The 20,823-nt window shown below is 37.2% G+C and overlaps 1 long non-coding RNA gene across 5 annotated transcripts in view; it reads left to right on the forward strand.

Annotated features, from left to right (window-relative positions):
- Positions 1-20,823, forward strand: part of LOC107207985 — a 473,398-nt gene that overhangs the window by 78,978 nt on the left and 373,597 nt on the right. Inside the window, exon 3 of one of the 5 annotated variants that reach the window (XR_004498444.1) lies at positions 10,492-10,589. The exons of the other annotated variants lie outside the window; for them this stretch is intronic. This is a non-coding gene — a long non-coding RNA (uncharacterized LOC107207985). The remainder of the gene's footprint in view (positions 1-10,491; positions 10,590-20,823) is intronic. 5 annotated transcript variants of the gene reach the window in all.

The raw sequence follows: 20,823 nt of genomic DNA on the forward strand, positions 1-20,823 counted from the left end.
AGGAAAGAGAAATGGATGTGGACTCTTCTGCTCACCCAAAAAGAACTGTATGTGGAAATCTTGTAAAAACTCCCATGTTTGCTGGCTTTGTTATTATATGTATGACTGACTTCCAAACTGGTGAAGGCATGGATGTATGGCAAGTCAGTACATATCCTGGAGGGAAATCTGGTAGTCTAACATGGGTCTTGATGATGAGAACAGAATCACACAGAATGTACTGAGTTGGAAGGGATCCATGAGGATCATCAAGTTCAGCTCCTGGCCCTGCAAAGCACCATCCCCACCATGTGCCTGAGAGCATTGTCCAAGCACTTCTTGAACTCTGTCAGGCTGGTGCTGTGACCACTGGCCTAGGGAGCTGTTTCAGTGCCCATCCACCCTCTGGGTGAAGCATCTTCTTCTGATATCCAGCTTAAACCTCCCCTAACACAACTTCAGGCCTTAGGTCTTGGCCACCAGAGAGAATAAATCAGTGCCTGCTGCTCCTCTTCCCCTCCCGAGGAAGTTGTGACTGCAGTGAGCTCTGCCCTCAGTCTCCTCCAGGCTGAACAGACCCAGGGCCCTCAGCCCCTCCTCACATGGCCTCAAGGCCCTTCACCCTCTTTGTTGTCCTCCTCTGGACACTCTCTAACAGTTTAATGTTGTTCATACATTATGGTGCCCAAAACTTCCCCCAGCACTCGAGGTGAGGCTGCCCCAGAGCAGAGCAGGACAATCCACTCCCTTGCCTGGCTGGCCATGCTGTTCCTGATGTCCCCAGGACATGGTTGGGCCTTCCTGGCTCCCAGGGCACTGCTAACTCATATTCCACTTTCTGTTGACCAGGACCCCCAGGTCACTTTCCCCTTTCCAGCACTGCTTTCCAGCATCTTGTTCTCCAGTCTGTATGTGCATCTAGGATTGCCCCATTGCTATTCTCAGAGGGTTGTATGGAAAGGGAGAGAGACATGAAGACTGCCTGAGAAGTGTGACACAGAGGGGACAGAGAGTGGCCCTTTTCTCAGAAATCTGTACCCTGAGGTGCAAACCACAGCAAAACAGTCTAGGGAGTGTTTGGCAAGTGGGGCCCTACATAGTTCTAAGTATTACAAGTTTTGAAAGAGTTGAGAGGTTGAGAGATTTCCCTTAAGTGGTCATTAGATACTGATTGCCTGGGATATGGGGTTTTTTTAAGCCACTTTTTCTAGGAGATATTCTAATTGGGCAATGTCTTCATTCTCTAGCAATAATATCTTGTGTATTTGGCTATTTTGTATTTTTCACAGAAGTGCCTGCTTGTTACACACATTTTCCTTTTCCCAGAAACCCTTGTGATATACTTAAATAGAAGTTTATGTCTTTTCTGATATGATTGAGAACTGAGCCTGAATCCCCTCCCATGGATGACATCTTTTTTTATTCCATAAGACAAGTCAGTGGGCAGTCATCATATGAACTTTATTCTAAACATTCTGCCCTACTGCAGCAGCAGTGGTGGAACCCATGTGTTGTAATTGATAGCCTGAAATGTATTTTTTCCTATCTTTTAGTTGTGATTTTTACCCCCCAGTTTTTCTTTCCCCTAACTGTTTATCTGGTGTCAAGTTACCGTGGTTACTGAAGTTTCTCTCCTCAGCCCCACGGCGAGAGGCCGGATAGAGTAAAGAGAAGACCCTGCTGGCATTTCCAGCTGCTTGAAGTTTCTTTAGCCCAGGAAAGCACGGGGTTGGGAGAAGAGAGAACCCTTCTTTCCAACACGGAAGTTTGTAACTTTTCCCTGTCCCAGAATGCCTCTGAGCTATGGAAGCTGAGAGGGTTTGCTTACCTTCCCTTCCCTTTCTTTCCCCCCTGTGTTGCCAGGAAACCAAGCCCCCCCCCTTTCTCCCCCTCTGCCCCTCTGTGAAGAATACTCCTACATCTTTGTGGGCATTTGAAGAAGTTGGTGTCTGTTATTTCTTATCTTGGTGTGTGTAACCTTGATTTGTAGAAAGTTTGTAAGATGTACTAACTGAGAAAATAATTGGTTCTTTCTCTGATGTTCCCTCCCTCCGAGAAAGCCTGTTAAAAGAGACCCCCCAGACCCCAAATCCTTGGTCTCTCGTCTCTTGGATTCCCCTTCACAGAAATAAACTGTGGAATGCAAACCAGAGAAAGAGTCCCCCCCTTATTTCTTTACTCGCTCTATAGACTTGGATTCTTGAAGAAAATCAGTGAACCCCACAAACATATGCTGGCTCGAAACTCGAGTGAAGAGAAACATTATCACGGAGCTAGCCGGGCCACACTCGAGAATCACCGAGTCACCCATGAAGTAATTTCTTAGCGTAATCAGCATTGTATCTGTTTTATAAACAGACATATTCTTTTCTGTTAATGAAAGGCTACATTCCAAGGTGTGGAAATGTGAGCAATGTTACAGAACAGATATGCATGTAAGTTTAAAAGGTGTGCTTTCTGAAATGCATGGTTACAAAGTCTGCTGGATTACACAAAAAGTGATAGAAATAAATTTGTGTACTGCTCTTCATGAATTTTTTGTTTTTGTTTTGTTTTTCCTGAATGAGACAAATTCATATGGATAGAAATTACATATGTAGTTAAAATTGTCATTTCATTTGTTGCATCTGTCCGTGAATTCATATATGTGTTTTGGGAGAAAGAGCAAAAAAGTAAGAAACATTTGTACATGTGTACTTGATTATAATACATATTGAGCAATGGCCAAGGTGGCAAAGTTTATACTCAGACTTCTAAAATTGCTTGAGGCTTATCTTGACTCTGATGCTGAAACCTGTTATCAGTTCCCACTGCCTTCAGGGAGAGGAAAATAAAATTAATACTGAAAGTTTTTGAAAATTAGACAAAATCTTTGCTGAACTGGAATTGAATAGCCTGACCTGGTTCTAATATGCTATTATTGAAAATATAGGTAAGCAAATTTTTGTTAATATTCAAAACTTGCCTAATACTTGACTATTCTTTTGTCTTCTTTTGAAAATCCTACTGCCTGCTGGTGGGAATCTGAACCTGCTTGTGCTGCTTAGAATGAGATTATTCCAGTAGTGTGCTTGTCTTATTGGAATGACTCTCAAAAGAGCCAAACTGCTACTGAAGATGCTCAACTGCCATGCTACTGAATTGCTCTCTTGGATATATTTCTTAAAAATCTCTGCCAGCATCTCAGAAGTGAAGAGTTTTGAGAGATATAAATTACAATTACTATGTAATAAATGATTCTGTTATATCAATAACTTGCTATGCAAAGTAAGCTACTTTGGGGGAATGAACTAGAGTAGTGTTTTGCTCAAGCTGTGTATTTAAAGGAGAGTTATTCATAGTGCCCTTGTTTTGCCAGATTCAAACAATGACTCAAGAATCATAGATGTTTAAACAGCCTGAAGCTTTTTTTTTTTTTTTTTTTCAGAAGTATACAATGACATTTGTTCTTTTTCTCAGTGGCTTTCTTGAGACTGTTCTTATTTAGGATACTGTGTTTAGAAATATTAAAGACTTCTAATTCTAATATAAGAGTTTAGATTATTTATTAGCTTGAATGTAAAACAGAGAAAGGTGACTGGATAACAAAGATGCCCACTTCTTGGGCTGACCAGTTGATTTTAGCAGTGCTGGTTTCAGAAGTTTTCAGCAAATTTTGCCAGAATTAAAATGCTCTGTTTTCTTCACCTAAGATATGTTTCTGGTGAATTTCTCAGACTGAAGTTTCAGGGCCTTGTACACTAAACTTAGGGTTCACCTAGTTTGGCTGTTTTTAGACAGGTTAAAAGTATTGTAATCGAAGTGAAAAGCATGAACTCATAGATCTTAGTTTAGGAAAAAGCTCTCCCTTAATCCAGAAATGTACATGAGAATTGATAGCATCAGTACACCTTATCTGAGACCTGAATCTTGCCTACTCTTATATACCCTCATAAAATGTTCATATTCCTATTGACATTGCAAAGGAGGTGTCTCTTTGCAGGATCTAGACCTTATTGTAGCTGTGGAAGTTACCTTTCTCTGGGTTAAATATTCCATTCAGTTTTTTATGGCTGGCAGACTCTCAACCTAGCTGATTACAGGCAGAAGTTACACAAAGTGTTTATTTATTTACCTTTAAAATACTGTTTTGTGGTTTTAAAACTTCTGTCTTTGTAATTTTTCCTTGGTACAGTTAAGACTATTTCTTATGTGGAAGAGTACCTAGTAGTGCTTAGTATAAAAACATGTGGATGTTTTGTAGAGGAAGTGACATCCACTCTTATTTACTGCAGCTTTAATTTGCAAAGACCAAATATTTACAGGCCCATTTGTCAGAAATTGCTTCACAAATATATTTTTTTCCTCTGCTGTGCTAGAGTTCTTTTTTTTTAGCTGTAAATAAAATAGGATTAAAAAAGTTTCACTCACAATTAAAGATTAAAATTTGTGATCAGTTTTATATTCTATAGTAAAGTTCTCTAGCTGTGTTAGTGAAGTTTTTGAGTTAATCATGAGTACTCTGCCTGAGCTGACCTGAAATTTTATATACTATGGCTGAGTTTATATAGTTCTGTGTTGTGTGGTTGTGCTTGGATTATTTGGGCTGGATTTGGGATCCCTGTATTGCAATGTTGCAAATTTTCTCCTCTCCATCAAAACTTAATTTTCTGTTTCATAATGTCTGTGATTTTGCTTTATATCTGGGTTACTTTGTTTCCTTGGGTAATAAAGGGATGAGCTGGATAATGAGCTAGTATTTTCAGTATTGTTCCCTCTTCCCTTTCTCACCATAGCAGGATTCCTTACTTTCTTTAGTGGTCAGTGACAGTTTGGTGAGCAGCCCATGGTACTGCAGCTGTATTCTGTCAGTACTCCTGGGACATTTAGACCCTGCAGTGTGCAGGCTGAACTGGTTCTTCCAGTTCATGATCCTTCACTCATTCCTGTAGTATTTTAAGTGATTCAGTACTGTACTAGAGCTTCAGTAAGTATACTTAAATCCTTCCATCAGCTACTCAGAAGTGTCTTATAATGTGACAGGTACAGGTGCAAATGTCTTCACTCATATATAATTCCACTTACAGATCAATAACTATCTTACATATTAGAGCTATGATAGATTTCCTTGGAAAATTGCATTCACCAGTGAGGTGCAATGGGGAGTATAGAAGGATATAAAGCAGGTAGCTTTTAATACAGAATTTTCTTTTAAGAGTGAAATGATCTGTTGTTTAATTCTATAATGAGATGGGTAGGCAAACAAGTTACTGCATCCATAAAGCAAAAATATGAACTAGCAGCACTATGCTGCAAACTGCAGCCTAGATTGCTCTTAACTCTAGGTAAATATAACATATTCCTCAGTAATGTGGTAACAATGAAGGAATTAGCACAGAGAAGCTGTAGTGTGTAATAACCCTCTCCAGCTTACTGCATCCATGTGTTTACTTGTCCACATTGTAATTGTTTGCTATACCTGAATTTTTTTTCTCTTGGTTTGTGATTAGGTAATTTCTGTAATGGCTCCTTGTTATTGTGGAAGAGCTGCACAACAGCCTTTGTATTCCATTCTGCTTCTGAAGCATTTGTTTCTGAAGCATTTCTGAAGCATCACATTATTTTTCTAAGCAAATAAATAATGTTTATTAACAGTGTAATCACAGTGAGTACTGTGGTGAGCTTATTTTGGGCATGGCTTTAGGAAGAGGTTTAAGGGAACCCAGAGGGTGGTTGGGCACTGGAACAGGATTCCCAGGGCAGTGGTCACAGAACCAGCCTGACAGAGTTTAAGAAGTGTTTGGGCAATTCTCTCAGGCACAGGGACTCTTGGGGATGGTGCTGTGCTGGGCCAGGAGTTGGAACTGATGATTCTCATGGTCCCTTCTGACTCGGCACATTCCACAGTTCTGTGATTTGTTGACTGTCCTGCTCTCTACATGTCTTGGAATATGTGTGCTCACACCCAGAATGACACAGGACAGGGAGTCTCTTTTTCTTTCCCCATCCAAATTGTATCTGGATGGGGCCAGCTTTCTGCTCTGACTTCTGTCATGCAAAGTGTATATTCTTATTCACACTGCCTTTATGCCTCCAAGGGAGATTATTTTCCCTTGGTTTTGAACCAGACTTTGAATCTGGGATAGAAGCATGAGGAAGCTTGGATGTTCTGTTTGTAAATTAAAGATCACTATTCTAATGTGGGGTTATGTCCTATAATTATGCATTGACATAGAGAGGGAGGAACAGATCCTGTTCTGCTTCTGAACTTTGCATTTATTTTTTTGTGGCCCTTCTGTTCTACCCTCTAAAAATATACAGACTTCCCCACTTTGGATCCTAGCCCCAAAGTATTCTGGGCATTTTTCAGGTGCAGAATTATGGGCATACACATGCAACATGTGGGATTTTGTGAATAGTTGTTCATAAAACTTAGGCAGTATTGCATGTGTGTATGTAAATTGTATAGATTTTGAATCCAAGTGATACACAAGTTGTCAGTGAATGGGTTGCAGAACCTCCTGTCATTTATTTTTATAGCTAATGGCTTTTTTTATATTCCATTTTCTACAATTTTTCATTAAGCAGTGCATGTAAAGTGCTTCAACTTGACTTTGATGCACATTCAGTATCAGAAGGAAAGATCAGGCCTTTTATCTCTAAACTACAGATCAATTACCTTTCTAAACACTTACCTCATAATTTTCCTTTAAATAAAAAAGGAAAAAAAAAAGGTACTACAATCAGCTGTATTAAAGACAAGGAAAATGAAAGTGGTTGGAAAAAATGGAAGCATCACAGAAGATAAGATATAAGGGACCATGGACCTGCCATTATATGATTAGATACTGGTGCACAATTATCCCATAGAATGTAAAAGAAAAAAATAGTACCTTAACATTTGGAAGTAAAAAAATCCATAATTTCTTGAAGCAAGAAGTTAGCTGGCTTGCTAATGAATTAAATCTGTGACAGCTTTTAAGTGAAGCACAGCTGCTGAGTTGTCAGAGCAGGTGACTTTATCATCAGCAGATTTTGATGGTATTATGCTTAGGATGAAATAACCACTTGTTTCAAAAAACAGTCTCTAATATCCTATCTGAAGGTCAGTCTCATAGATTTCATTCCTTAATATTCTAGCTGACATTCCCATTTTCTGAAGTATGAGTCTTTAGATACATAAGTCTTGGATATTGTAGTATCAAAAAGGCTACTACGTGCAGCATTGCAATTAGGTAGAGAAAATCCTCTTACTACTACATCTATGAACTGTAAACCAAAAGTTCCAATTTTTGTTGTTTATACATTTTTACTGGGGCTCTCATAATAGTACAGTCAGGTTCTAAATAGAAGTGCTTTTTGATTCAGCACTATAAGACTTTAAAAATAATTCAATAGAAATAGTGTTGGAGTTCAGTGGAGGTAGAATACTAACATCCTCTTACACAGCTGTTGGCAGTGTAGGTTCAACTTAGGAGATATTTTTCTTTTGAAGTGACACGACATTGAATTATTATTTCAGAAAGGCAGAAAAGAGACTGTTATTTTATTCATTTATATTCCAACTATATTAAACATGTTAGTTTAAAACACAAGACACCCCCTCTTCGAAACTAACAAAATAGTCAAATGCAGAAGAAGCTATTCAAAATTGTCTTTTAATAAAAGTTTAAAGTCTTCAAAATATATTTGCCCCTGGAGCAAACTTTTTTCATTTAATATTGTGTCTGTTAATTAGTGCTTCAAATTTGCAAATTCTTTATTGGTTTATATCAATGTAATACCCAAAGCTCATCTCATTGCCAGCTTTGAATGAAATATGATCCTGTTTATTCTATTAAAACGAGGGCTTGAAATTGTTACCCAAATGCCACAGGAATTCTTGCCATTTTCTCATCAAATTCCTCATCAGATTTTTTGTTAAAGTCACATTGTTTTAGATTTTGAGCCTTGGCATTTAAATGAAATTCAATGTGCCCCACTGGAGAAAACATCTGCAGGGACATATTATGTACAATATCCATTCCAATCAAGCAGGAGTGCACTGTGTGACTGAATGAGGAGCTTATTCTTTCTCCACTTAGGTTTACCCTGATGTGGCTATTGAGTCGGTCTTTGACAAGGAATGTTTAGAAAATTAAACTAGCAGAACAGCAATGTTGTTTTTTTAAATACTCAGAGCAAATACTTCCAGTTGCACAATATTAATTTAAGAATGACATTTTAAAAAAGAACCTGGAGGAGTTTGGTGCAAAATTCCCTCAGAAATTCAATGGAACTTGGGAATTGGAGCCTTCAGGTAATTCAGTCTTGGTAAATCTCTTTGAGTGATTATTATTAAACGTTTTCTTTGAATATAAAGTTGTGATCTACTGAATCTGAAGGGAGTAGAGAAGTGTTGAGGGTGAATGAAAAGAAAGGAAAAAAAAATAAGTTCTGTAATACAATAAAGCATATTAAAAGGTTGCAGAAATTCTTGAAGCATGGGGTTAACAATCAGTACAGATGGTCTGGAACAGGCACTTTTTTTTGGAGCATCTGCCTCACACACTAAGAGTGTCTCCAGTTGGTGGGCAAAAAAAGGCACTGTGGAGGAGCAAGCTCTCTACAGCCAATGTGAGTGTTTGTGGAACTTTTTTCCAGTGTAGAATTCTGACCAAGAATTAAAAAAGTCTCTATAAAATGTTTTCATGGTGACAGAGTTCTCTGCCATCCTTTGAAATACTTCTTTTACAAGCACAGCACCTGCCTGTAGCATCTTTTCTGCTGCAGACCTGTGAATAAGAGCTGTTCTTATGAGCTCTTCAACTGCTTTTTAAAAACTAAAAGAGATGTGGCAGTAGAGGAAGGGGGTCACTCCAGAGAATTACTAGAATTTATCTCTCTTTGGCACTACAGGCCATGAGGACCACATCAAGGGTACCAGGTCAAATTTTTGTGCCCCACAATACAGGAAGGACATTGATAAACAGGGACAACATTGATAAAGCAGAGGTTTAGCAGAATGGAGCCAGGCTGCTGACAGTGGGGTGTGGGGAGTGGGGGAGAAACAATGGGCATAAATTGGAGAAAAAACCAGAATTTCTGGCTGGATGTAAGGGAATACTGTTTCCTCTTGAGGACAGTTGAGGCATTGGAATAGATGATGCAGAAAGACTGGGCAGTCTCCATCTATGGAAGTTTTTAATGTCGAGGTAGATGAAGCCCTGTTTAACTTAATCTGACTTCAAAGCTCTCTTTGTTGTGAGCTTAAGTTTGGGTTAGAGACATTCTGAGGTTTCTTTCAACCTGAATTTTCCTATGGTACAATTGGATTTGTACAGGAAGTTTCATGTTTTTATTTAAAATCTTTCTCACTCCTTTCTTGTCCTTATTCTACCTGTTTATCTCAGTTTATTATTTAGAGTTATGTCAATGGATCTTCCAGTGCTGTATAGTTCCTTTCAAGAGCACTTCTGGAGGAACTGATTAGTAATGAAAAACAAGACAAAAAACCCCCACCCAAAACCAAGCAAATAAACAAACAAAAAACCACCACCACCAAAAATCACAACAAATCAGAAAATACAGTCAGCAAAAGTTGTCCAATAGGGTTATCAGATAGAGGGAATTCAGTCAGTAGGGTACAGAGAAAAAAGAAAAAAAAATATAATGATAATGAGACATTAAATTTATGGTAGAGTTCCAATTCTGTGTGTAACTTTGTTTACAAAATATGCCTATTTGATAAAAGCAGGCACATTAAAGCTTATAAACATATGATTAACCCAAGGAGTGCAGCTCTAAGCTTCTCAGATTCATGTCTGCTTCCTTCAAGTTTGATGAGACAAGAGAGTTGGAATTCAGGAAAGCTGTATACCAAACAGAAAAGTTGTTACTGAAAAATATTCTCCTTGAAATCTCTTGCATTTGATACTCAGAAAGTATTCATGTAATGTTAACAGGTGATTCTAGCTGTCAGAGGAGCCATGCAGTAAACAAACACTTTCTTAGAAATTATCTAGATCAGTTAGAAATTGGGTAGATCAAAGCCCACTACAATGAATAGTATGTGCTCATAGAAAATAACTCTGGTGCATCCTATAGCTGACTGCACGAAAAGAGTAATTTTAAGCACAAATTGCAACATATGATCTTAAGAAGTATTCTTCAAATTCTTTTTTTTCTGATTTGAAAGGATTTGCAAACTCTGCTTTCAATCTATTGCACAGTGATGTTTTTTACTAACTGTGGCTCCCTATTTATCACAAGAAGTGGAATTTTTTTTCTTTCATAGTTTGGATACAGCTACATTGAGTAGAAATGGATGATGAAAAGGAAGTGTGAGTTATTCTAGCACCTGACAAGTAAGGGAAGTTGTTTGGGGCTTTTTGGTTCCCAGGAAAGGATTGAAAAAACTGATCAGAAGTGATGTTCCATACTTATTCTACATGACCATTAAGGGAAAGTTATGCTATTTGGAGGGTGCAGTGATAGTAGTCTTTAAAGAGAAATGTGAACCATACAATAAGTCTGTGAATATTTTGTTCATAGTGGGACAAAAAGGAGAAGCATCAATTAAAACATCACCATGCTGGTTCAACAATTCAGTTCACTTCTGCTGGTAAGAAAGGACATTGCCTGATGACATGGTAAGTAAGTACGTACAGCAAGGCTAGATGATTTCTTTTTTCATGATGTTTCAGCCTTTGCTGTATTCTTCAATAGTACTGGGAAAAATGGAGTGCTAAAATAGGTGCATATTCTTTGTTTTTTTCTGTCTGTGATTCCCCATTACATTTGCAGAGATGACATGTCAAAGACAAATTTCTGAACTGCTTCTTCAGCAATCTCAAATGGTCTCTGAATTTCAGGTTCAGATGCTTTCTAGCTCAAGCATAATTATCATGAATAACACTTTCAGTAGGTCTAACTCTGCTTTCACTTACAGCCAGGTAATCTCCTTATCTTTTGTAGGCAGAATACAGGAAATTCTTTTCCTCATGGAATGATTCAATTTGGGGTTTGCATTTTTGTTATAAAACTAATTCTTTATAATGCATGTGTTGAATTTGTCCTGATTTTCTCTAGCTACTATCTCTGCAAGGCTGTCATGAGTAAAAATAGTATTTTAATAGTTATTTATTTTTATTTGTTCATGGGTTAATAGATATGATTCTGAAAATGTGAACTCTTATGTGAGGAGCAGACATTAAATAAGCAATCACTATTTTTGCAGGCAGAGTACATGTTCAAAACAGAAAGCTGCTAATACCACAGAGATAAAAGGATCATTTGCACTAATTTATGAAGCTAATTATAAAATGAACTGAGTGTATTAAGCAGTTGGTGATATTCTCCTAAGCAGGAACTGAAACAGTTAGAAACTTTGTCAATCTTATTTTTGTTATTGCCATGACATGACTTGTATTGTGAGTTTCCTACAATAACAGCCTTTTCATAAACACTGACAGCTTAAGCAGTTCAATAAACAAGAAATGGGAATGCTCACAATATCCAGGCAGATTCTGCTTTATATCATAATGTTCTCTTAATGAATTACTGAGAATGAAAGACAGAGTATATGAAGACCCCCTGGCTGTAAATATTAGAGGTATAAAAATATTTTAAATAGTTAGTACATGCTAATTATTAAGAACAGTGGGGATTTATCTGAATTTATAGAAAATTCTAAAGAGTACTAAAGTTCAACTTCAGAAGATTCAGAAGATTCTGCAGTGGAAAAATGTGTTTTTACTAAAATAGTGTAAATAAAAATACCAATGAATGGTTGTTTTATATTGCCCAGAGTCTGCATGAGATGCAGAGGCAATGCATTTTAGCGTTAGATTTGTTGGTAAAACCATCAGCAAAGAGGAAGCAAAATGTTTCAAGATAAACACAGAAGTTTTTAAGAGGCAAGCCAAATAAGACCACCTAAATCCTTTAAAGCTCGATTTAGGGTGGCTTTTGAACATGACAGAAATGTGTGTATTGAACACATTTTGTCTCTAGAAGCCAGTGGGAATGAGACATGCAAAATAAACGAGACTTTGTGAGTGTTCCAGGCAGATCTGTGGAAATTCTTTCCCACATTGAAGAGTGCATAGTACAGGTGATGTGGGAACTGCTTCCCAGGCATGGAGCTGTAATCTGTGCCTATGAGCTTCTATTCACTGTGCATGTTCTGGTGCACTGACAACACCTGCAGGATCCTCACAAGAAATAAAACCTGTAGATCTGGAATGAAGTTGTATGGCCAAGATCAGTATGTAAGGATTAGGTAGGGGTAGGTAACCTGTGCAGTTAGCTAAGGGCATGTGTTGGTATTCAGTGCCAGAGGGAGTGAGACTATACAGCAGAAAGTTTTGAGGTAAGATGAGAGAGGAAGTGATAGTAGTTTATCTGATTTAGTGCTGCTCATGACAGTAGCTGACTGAAATAAATTTAGGAATCCCTGCTATCAAATATAAAACTCAGTGAGATGAAATCCTGTTTGTCTGGATTCAGAAGTATTTTCAATAGCCTTTGTAGATTTGTTTTCCATTCACTTTCCATTCGTTCTTTTCTTGAACTTTAATTTCCTGCACCTTCTTGCTAAAAACTGGCTACTCTGTCAGTGACGAGTCATGGTGGTAAAGAGAGAGCACAGGAGCAGAATCTAAATAGAAAAGTCAGTTCTTTTTCCAGCCCAGTCCATTTCCCACCCTGGAAGATTGAAAGGAATAGCCTCTCTGATACCCTTTGAACATCTTGTCAGCTGACATGATTTGAAGCAACCCTGAAACTACTCGGCTTTGTTTTGTGGTCAAAACTGAACAATGTCAAGAAAGAAAAGTGTTCAAAAGTGGACATTTGGATTGTATGACACCATGCAACACTCACTACATAACAAATACAACATGCCAAATCAGTATTTCCAAGAGTATCTTTACAAGAAATTGAAAATAGAGTATTTTCAAATTTATTGTTAAAAAAATTTGGCGATGATTTCCCACTAGCTTTCAGAAAGAGAGGTATCCCTATGTTTTCATTATGTCTTTGAAGGTCTCTCCTTAACATTTAATGCTGACTAGTGCAGCAGTCATTCCCTTTCTATGTTAAATCATTAACTGATGATATCCAGTTCATAGTTTCAAGGGCATTTAATATTTTTTGCCTTTTTTCAATTTGTAGAATAGTTCCTCCCCCTGGCAATTCCCACACATTTTTATTGCATACTGAGTGGCCTCATTTGAAGTGTCTTCTGTGAACTTGAGCATCTTTATGGATCAAACCATGACTTTCAGAAATAGTTACAATTTTAGGGATTAGTGCTTTTCAGTGCATAGAATACATTTTGTAAGTTATGTATTGTGAGAGTTGTTGGTATCTTCTTAGAAGCAGTTGCTTCAGATCAAAACCGTTTCCGACTCTGTTGTCCTTTACCATATCAAATAACAATTGAAACAGAAGCAGCAGCCAATGAACATGGATCAATGATATCTTCAGCCACTGCATTTGTGTAAGTTTAATCCATTTATGTGAAAATCAAGTTACTGCTGGCCTGCTTTTTCTTTACTGCAAACAATTGATAACGTTACTTCAGAAGAAGTTAATCCAGAGAATTAATTAGCAGAATCTAGTATCCAATAAATGTAGTCTTGAGAAAGATTTCATGGGTGGTCAGTTGTGACATTAAATGGAAGGTAAAAAGTAAGCACTGCTAGCTGTTTTCCATACTCAAACAGAAGTGTCACAAAAGGAACAAATAGTGTGACATTGACTTTGGAGAGAAGTAAATAGGTCAGTTCTTGTATCTGTCATACAAAAGCTTTGAGAAAAAAAAAATTAAGTTTTTGGCTTAGACCCATATTTAAAGGGTTAAGTTTTTGGATGAAATACTTTGAAAAGCAAAAAGAGTAAAAGATTGTTTCCAGACCATTGAGACCAATGAGATTGATACCTCAGTGCAGTGGCACTTTAGTATCAAATTCAGCCCAAGTCAGTAGGAGAAAAAAAAGTTAATGTTTTATCATTCCTGTGTCTTTTAGTAGGTTAAGATTTTGCAGTTCACAGGCATGGACCTTACATGTGATTAGTTAATGCATTTGGCTGATGAGTGGTAACCTCCATATTTGCTGTATTTGAATTTTTGATTTTAAGTCCAGCCCCCTTTTTTTAAAAATTATGTTTTAAAAACATAATTTTATTGTTATTCTTGAATAGTTGCACTTAAAAATACAAATGGAGATCAGGATGCTATTTCATGAGGGCTCTGTGTGTGTACAGCCAAGTACTTTAAGCCAGATTTTCAAAGGTATTTAAGAGTCTGAACTTTCAGAGAGATGTCTAAGAGGATCTTTGAGAGACGGTCTGCATGTTTAAGCAGCTAAATGACTTTAAATATCTCGGATTATTTTGGAAGGGTTTAAGCAAGTGTTTAAGCAACTTCTTGAAACAGGGTTTTAGTAAGAGTGAAGATCTCTTAAAATTCGGAGTAAGTCATATCTTTTTGGGGATGGGAGTTTTTCATACAACTCCCAGACATGGAAGACGCTTCTAAAAATAGCTTGTGTTTCATTTAAAAACTCTTTAAAACCTGGCTTTTACTGCTTACTCCAGTAGATGTGACTCAAAGGAAGAAGAAACCACTTTCCAGTTAGAAATTCTATTTTAAGCTGTAACTCTCTTGACCCATAGGCCTACATATCTCTGACTTAACTCTGTGGGCTGTAGCTTGTTACAGAGAATGATTCTGCTTTTGGCAGCTGTGCTCATTCAGCATGTTTGCTAACGTAGCAGGAAAGTGCTTCTGTATTTGCTTTGTCTTGGTTTCTGAGCAGTGACTTATTTACTGAAACATTTCTTTTTCTCTCTTTTTTTTACTTATTGGAATTGATTGTGTGAGTGAAATTCAGGATGTTGTGACTGCAGGATTGTATGCTGTCAGTTTTTCTAGAAGGCTTTATGTGCTTGTAGGACCTTGTGTTTCACTCATTACTCTGACTAAAGTGAAGAATAACAGATATAGGGAAACATGCTCTATCAATAATCACATTAGAAATCTTTTTGGTGCAGTCTTACTGACAAAATCAGGGCTTTTTAAAAGATGTGTATTTTTTAATGTGTTTAAATTAGTAGTTGCTTTTTTCAGATAAAACCCCTGAGGCATGTGTAAAACTAGTGGCTACATAAAGCTGAAGAATCAGATGTCTGCTGGGCAAATTGACAGAACTCATTAATCTTAGACGCAGTGTACTATGGAGTCTGTCCTTTCATGCACCTGCCCATGCCTAAAGTAATTACATGATGGCACTATTAATACTGAAGAGCTTGAGTGGGAATAGGGTTATCTTCTCTTCCTAGTAATTGATTGCTAGCTGATTAGTGGACAACATTTCTCCTACAGTATAATTGCCTTTCTGCTATTGTAGCCTCTCTAACCTGGGGTTAGGCCATCTTACTGGTTTTGAGACCCTAACAATAGCACCACAACCCTCAAAGTAATGAACTGGAACTCAGTCACTGTGAATTCCCCAAACAGAAGATGACTAGTTAAATGTATTTCAATGATAGCATATTTTACAGTAATCAGACAACAGAAGATTTGTTACCTTCCCTCCTGCCTTCTCTTTCAATGAAGATATTTTCAAACCCTCTGATTCCTGTGTGGAAAAGCAGGCAGTTGACTTTTATTAAATCACATCTGTCACCTGTATAAAGTTATTATCTTAAATGTATCAGAACTGTGTAATAAGTTTGTATATTCTTCTGTGATCCTATAGAAATAGAAATCTATATGTTTGCTTCTTTAGATGCAAGCTGGTAATAAAGAAGCATATGAATTCTGCAGTGAGGTCTCAGACATCTGCTGGTGTCTAAAGATGATTATGTTCTCATATTTTGAAAGGTGGCTCTGTGTTATTTTTGCTGAAAGCTGGTAGATATCAGGCTGCTACTCGGTTAGATCTGGCATAGGAAGCACCTTTTGCTACAAAGCTGCCTGGAGAGAGCAGATGATTTCCAGGGCTACATAGAGCTGCATCAATTCTCCTGCCCTGTGACTCTTGGTGCCAGCTGCACTGGCTAGGGGATGCAGGGACCTGCTGAGCAACTACTTGGTGTGCAGGTTCATGAAGGTGGAGATGAAAGATTACACTGCAGGAGATGTGACAGATGTGAATCTTAGGAGGAAGACATGAAATATATGATAATTTTCACCCCCCAGCTTTCTGATGACCTGAGAAATAGCTCTTACCTTGCATCACTCCTCCATCTTGCTATGTTTTTGTTTTCTATAACTCTGCACTAAACCAGAGTCATAAAAATCTCTGAGCTTTCTTGCACTGGTACTGGACACAGATGGGATGGAGTAGGACAGCAAAGAAATCTCTAATCTCTAGGTTAATGCTGTTCCATATACTTCCTCACTTGACTATCCATTGTACCATTCTATGGTACACCCAAAAGGCTAATTTTATTAACATTTTCTAAAGACTTCTGATTGGTCCTGTTCAGTACAAGTGCTTAGCTTAATCATTGAAGAGGGTGTCTAAATTTAAATAATGTAACCAGTTCCCTAGATCCCCATTTCCAAATGTATTTGGGGCAGTTAATAATAGTATTCAATATTATGTCTAGTATTCTGTCTATGAATCCAGCCAGAGGCATATTCCTAGGAGGAAAGTGAAAGAAAACACAGTTGTCCACTTTGTGACATAACCTGCCTGGAAAGACATTTCATTTTCTAACTTTTGTAAATTACTAGGTACCCAAAAGAACGATGACTTGCCTTAGGAATGATACCAAACTCTTGAGAATTCTCAATGACTTCTGTGTTTCTTCTTATGACATGCCCTGTAAAATAGTGCAGATATAGCTGAAATGATCAAGTGCTTTGATTGATGATTTTGTAGCCTGTGGGCTGGGAAAATGTTCATATGGAAATCAAATCCCATGCCAACTGAGTTTTGTGAGTGCTAGTTCAGGTCTCAGACAAGCTTTTTGTCTGCTAATGGATTTTTGCACCTGACTAGTGATTCTCAAAACTAACTTCTGTCAGATGTGTAGCAAGTGTAGAGGAACTATAGAGGAAGGACAAACTGAGTTTTGGTGACATGACCTATTAGAAATGCACTTTTCGGATCTAGAGAATGAGCCTCATGTGAACTGGAGCTGAGACAAAAGCTCTCCTGTGCATGGTGTTTTTTTTGCTTCATGGCATGACCAGCCTTCAAAAACTGAAGTCCATACATGTGTGTAGAGTCACCACACAAGCTCCTTTGCACTGCATTGTTTAACAGCTGCATGCACTGGTTAGGTTTTACTGGGAGACACTACAGTTTGTACTCTATGCCCTTACGCAGTATTCAGTTGAGTTGTCCTTTACACATTCATTTGGGATTACAAACTGAGCCTCTGTCATTCTCACTGACTTAGCATTGACATAAAAATGTCTAGCATACAAGCTCATGCAAATTACAGCATTTTTTAGCATTTACAGGAGCATGACAGGGTATTAGGGATGGATATTAGAGAGTCTTGGGGTCATAATAGAAGTGTGTTGTCAGGAAAGCAGAAAAGCCTTCTCATTTTTTCTCCTTATTTCCTTTGTTTTCTGCAGACATAAACCAGTCTGTTCCTTGCACCAGAAAATTTAAACCAAGAAACTTCACAGTTCCTTAAAGCAGCCCTTATAGCTGTATAACTGTTAAAATATAATTTATTGGATAGAAGGAGAAAAAACAGTCTTTCACAGGAAATGCTAAAGGATTTTTAGAAAATAATATTCTAACATATGCATACACTTATTCCAAGTAGGCCTGTATTATGTGTTAGAAATACTGAAAATGTTAAGGTTGCAAAATGAAATCTTAAGTCAGAAAATGCCAGCCTTAAGGTTGCTCCTTGAAAAGCATTTCCCTGCTTTGCGGTAATGTTTCATGAACAGTCTTTAATTACTGGATCACATGCTGGTTTTTTTCCTACAGGACCACTGCCTCATTCACTGCACAGATGGGTTATGTTCTCTGAGTTCAGCATTTTAGCGTCATTGTTTCATGTGTGGCCCTAACTTATCTGGGAACTACTCACATCCTGCTCTAATTAGAGAAAATTTTGCTTCCACATAGGCTTATCTGGGCTGCTCACCACTGTCATGCAAAATGCTTCTCAAATGTTATACATTAATTTTTGTGAAACCTGTAGAAGGGGAAAGTTGTATGTCCATTTTACAAAGGGAAGGTTGAACCACAGAATGATGGTCACAGACTTACCTAGGAGTTGTATTGCTCAGGACCTGACTTTTTTCAGCATGCTTACTGGAGTATGTGATTATGTTTACTGGTAGAGTTTCTTGTGACTTTGCTCAGGTGTAGAAGCTTTTAACACTTCAGAAGTTACAAATCAGACATTCAGAACACAAAGGGCGTGTTCTTCTTTTCAGCCACTTGGGCTCTTAATGCAGTCACAGATTACTACAGCTAGAAGATTCAGGACAGGTTAAGAGGACATTCCTGTGTAGTGAAGACTTTACTGCAAGTCTCTAAAGCTACCCATCACCTTCAATTGAATTTTAACCCTTTTAAACAAAAATAAATTTCCAGAAAAAAACAGAAGAAATGGAAGGCATTGTCACTACCCTTAGTGACTAAAATGGTTTACAGTGACAAAATCTAAAAAAAAAAAAAAAAGAAAAAAAAGTCACTGTGTCTCATAAGAAGCACTGGTTTCTTAACCCATATTTTTGCCAAGGTGACTTGAGAAAAATGTGTTCCAGAACCTCTGATCTGATTGGTTTAACATTATGATGTTATGATGTAAGCAAGACCCGGCTCATGAAAATCCCAGACTTATAATTTCAAGTCTGTGTGTTTGATTTCTTACCAATGCTACTCTTTACATTAAATAATCCATCTTCTTTTATAATATTTGCTTCCCAAATTCATACATTTACTCATTGAATCTACATTTAAGCTCCTCAAAGGAACTTTCAAGATCCTTTGGTAAATGAGGAGTCAAATGAAGTTCTCAGTCATTCATCTGTCTCAAGTATGAGATAATATTTCTTTTTTGCTATGGATCATAAAAATTCATTTTGCTGAATGAAAGGAAATTAGAAGATGTACATCAGGAGCATACTTAATACTCTCCAGCACTACTGGGCATTTGGTTTGCAACCTGAAGCAGATGAGGACATTAGAATGTTAACAAGGAGGGGTTTGTACTGATCCCTTCCCAATGATCTTGGTAGAGACCAAACTGGCATATCCATTTATACACTCAGATTTCAGCAGTAGGAACATTTCTTTAAATCAATGCATAAACTTTTGCAGTCAGGGATGGTAACTGTTAAGAGTAGTAGGTTGCCAACACAGAATTAGGCATATGCTTTGTTAATAAAGAAAGATGTTCCTGTAGCTCTTTTGTAGAAAATTTCAGCTCAAGCAGTTAAAGTTGGATGTATTTCCAAGGCAAGTGTCATGGGAAATGCTGGGAAACTACAGGAGACATTACTGGCTCCACCTGTAGTAAGTATTCTCTACAACTATTTAAGCAATATTGTCCTTCATGACCATGTTTCTTATGTTGAATTTTTTGAGTAGTGAGCCTGAAAATAACAAGTTGAGCTCATTAGTAGATTAGCTGTTGCAGTGAATCCTTGTGTTCAGTGCTAGTTCTCATCCTCCAGTTTGATAGGGTTTCTTTTAGAGAGCAATTACATCTGATTGACATGTTTTCATGTGCCTCTAGCCTTGACTCCTTCTTACTAAACAATTCTATATCAAGGACGGTGACTCTTCTACTGCCATTAACTGAAATCAGGATCCAGGAGAAAAAGTTAAATACCTTTTAAGATGCAACTTGAAACAAATTATAAAATATGTATAAAGAGGAATATATTTTGGTTTCATATACTGTAGTCGTTGAAAGTCAAGTAAAAAACAAAGTTTAAAGCATGGACATGAATCAAAATTAGGCAACAAATTCTCTATTTCTAGTTCAGATAAGAAAAATGAAATAGAGGGCCAAATCCTATCACTATATGTGCATATATTTTTCCATGTATTTTTCACTTTGTCATTAACTTAAAATGATATAATTTAGTGAAGTTTTATACTAATAATGCTGAAGTATATACTGAAGTAAGTAAAAGTTACTTTTTTTTTTTTACATTAAGTTTTACCATATTAAAAAAAAAACCAACAAAACCATACTTGAAGATATCAAGTGATTTTGCCCACTGGATTTTGCTTCTTATGGAAAAACCCCTTAATTTGAAAATAATTAAAAGCTTAAAAATTAAACAAACAAAAATAATCCCTCTCTTACTAAATCCACTATAGCTGAATGTTTGCTTTAATTTGTTTTTTTAATCTTGTATTGGTTTTTGAGGCTTTTTTCCAAAATTTAAAATTTTATTTATAGGTAAAAATAAAACAGAAGTCTGTTTCCCTGTTCTCATTGCACATCAGGGTCAAAGGAAGTAACTTTGCTTGTACTTATGATCTGTTAGCAAAAATTATTTTGGTGAGCTTGTGTTTTAATGAAGTTGGAAGGATCAAGATTGTCTGATAACGAGTTTTTGCCTGAACACAGCAAGTAAGTACAAGAAAAACTACAACTGCTTTCCTTTCAAAAATCAATGGCTATTTTTCTTCCTTCTTCTGATGCCTGTCTTGAGAAGCTGCTTAACAATTTGTGTTACTTAGATGAGCTACTGTAAGTAAGTTGTCATGTTGTAGTTTTGAAGATATTCTGCCTGGACAGGGACTAGATTTTTTTTCATTTGAGGGCATGTTTGAGCAGCAAAGAACACTTTGTTATGTTTTGGATCCTGTTTTCACCTACCTACTATAAATCTGCAAAGCCCGCCCTTTATTTCACAAATCTCTTTCAGTGGCT

Source organism: Parus major, chromosome 8 (assembly GCF_001522545.3).
Source record: "Parus major isolate Abel chromosome 8, Parus_major1.1, whole genome shotgun sequence".
NCBI classification, from domain to species: Eukaryota; Metazoa; Chordata; class Aves; order Passeriformes; family Paridae; genus Parus; species Parus major.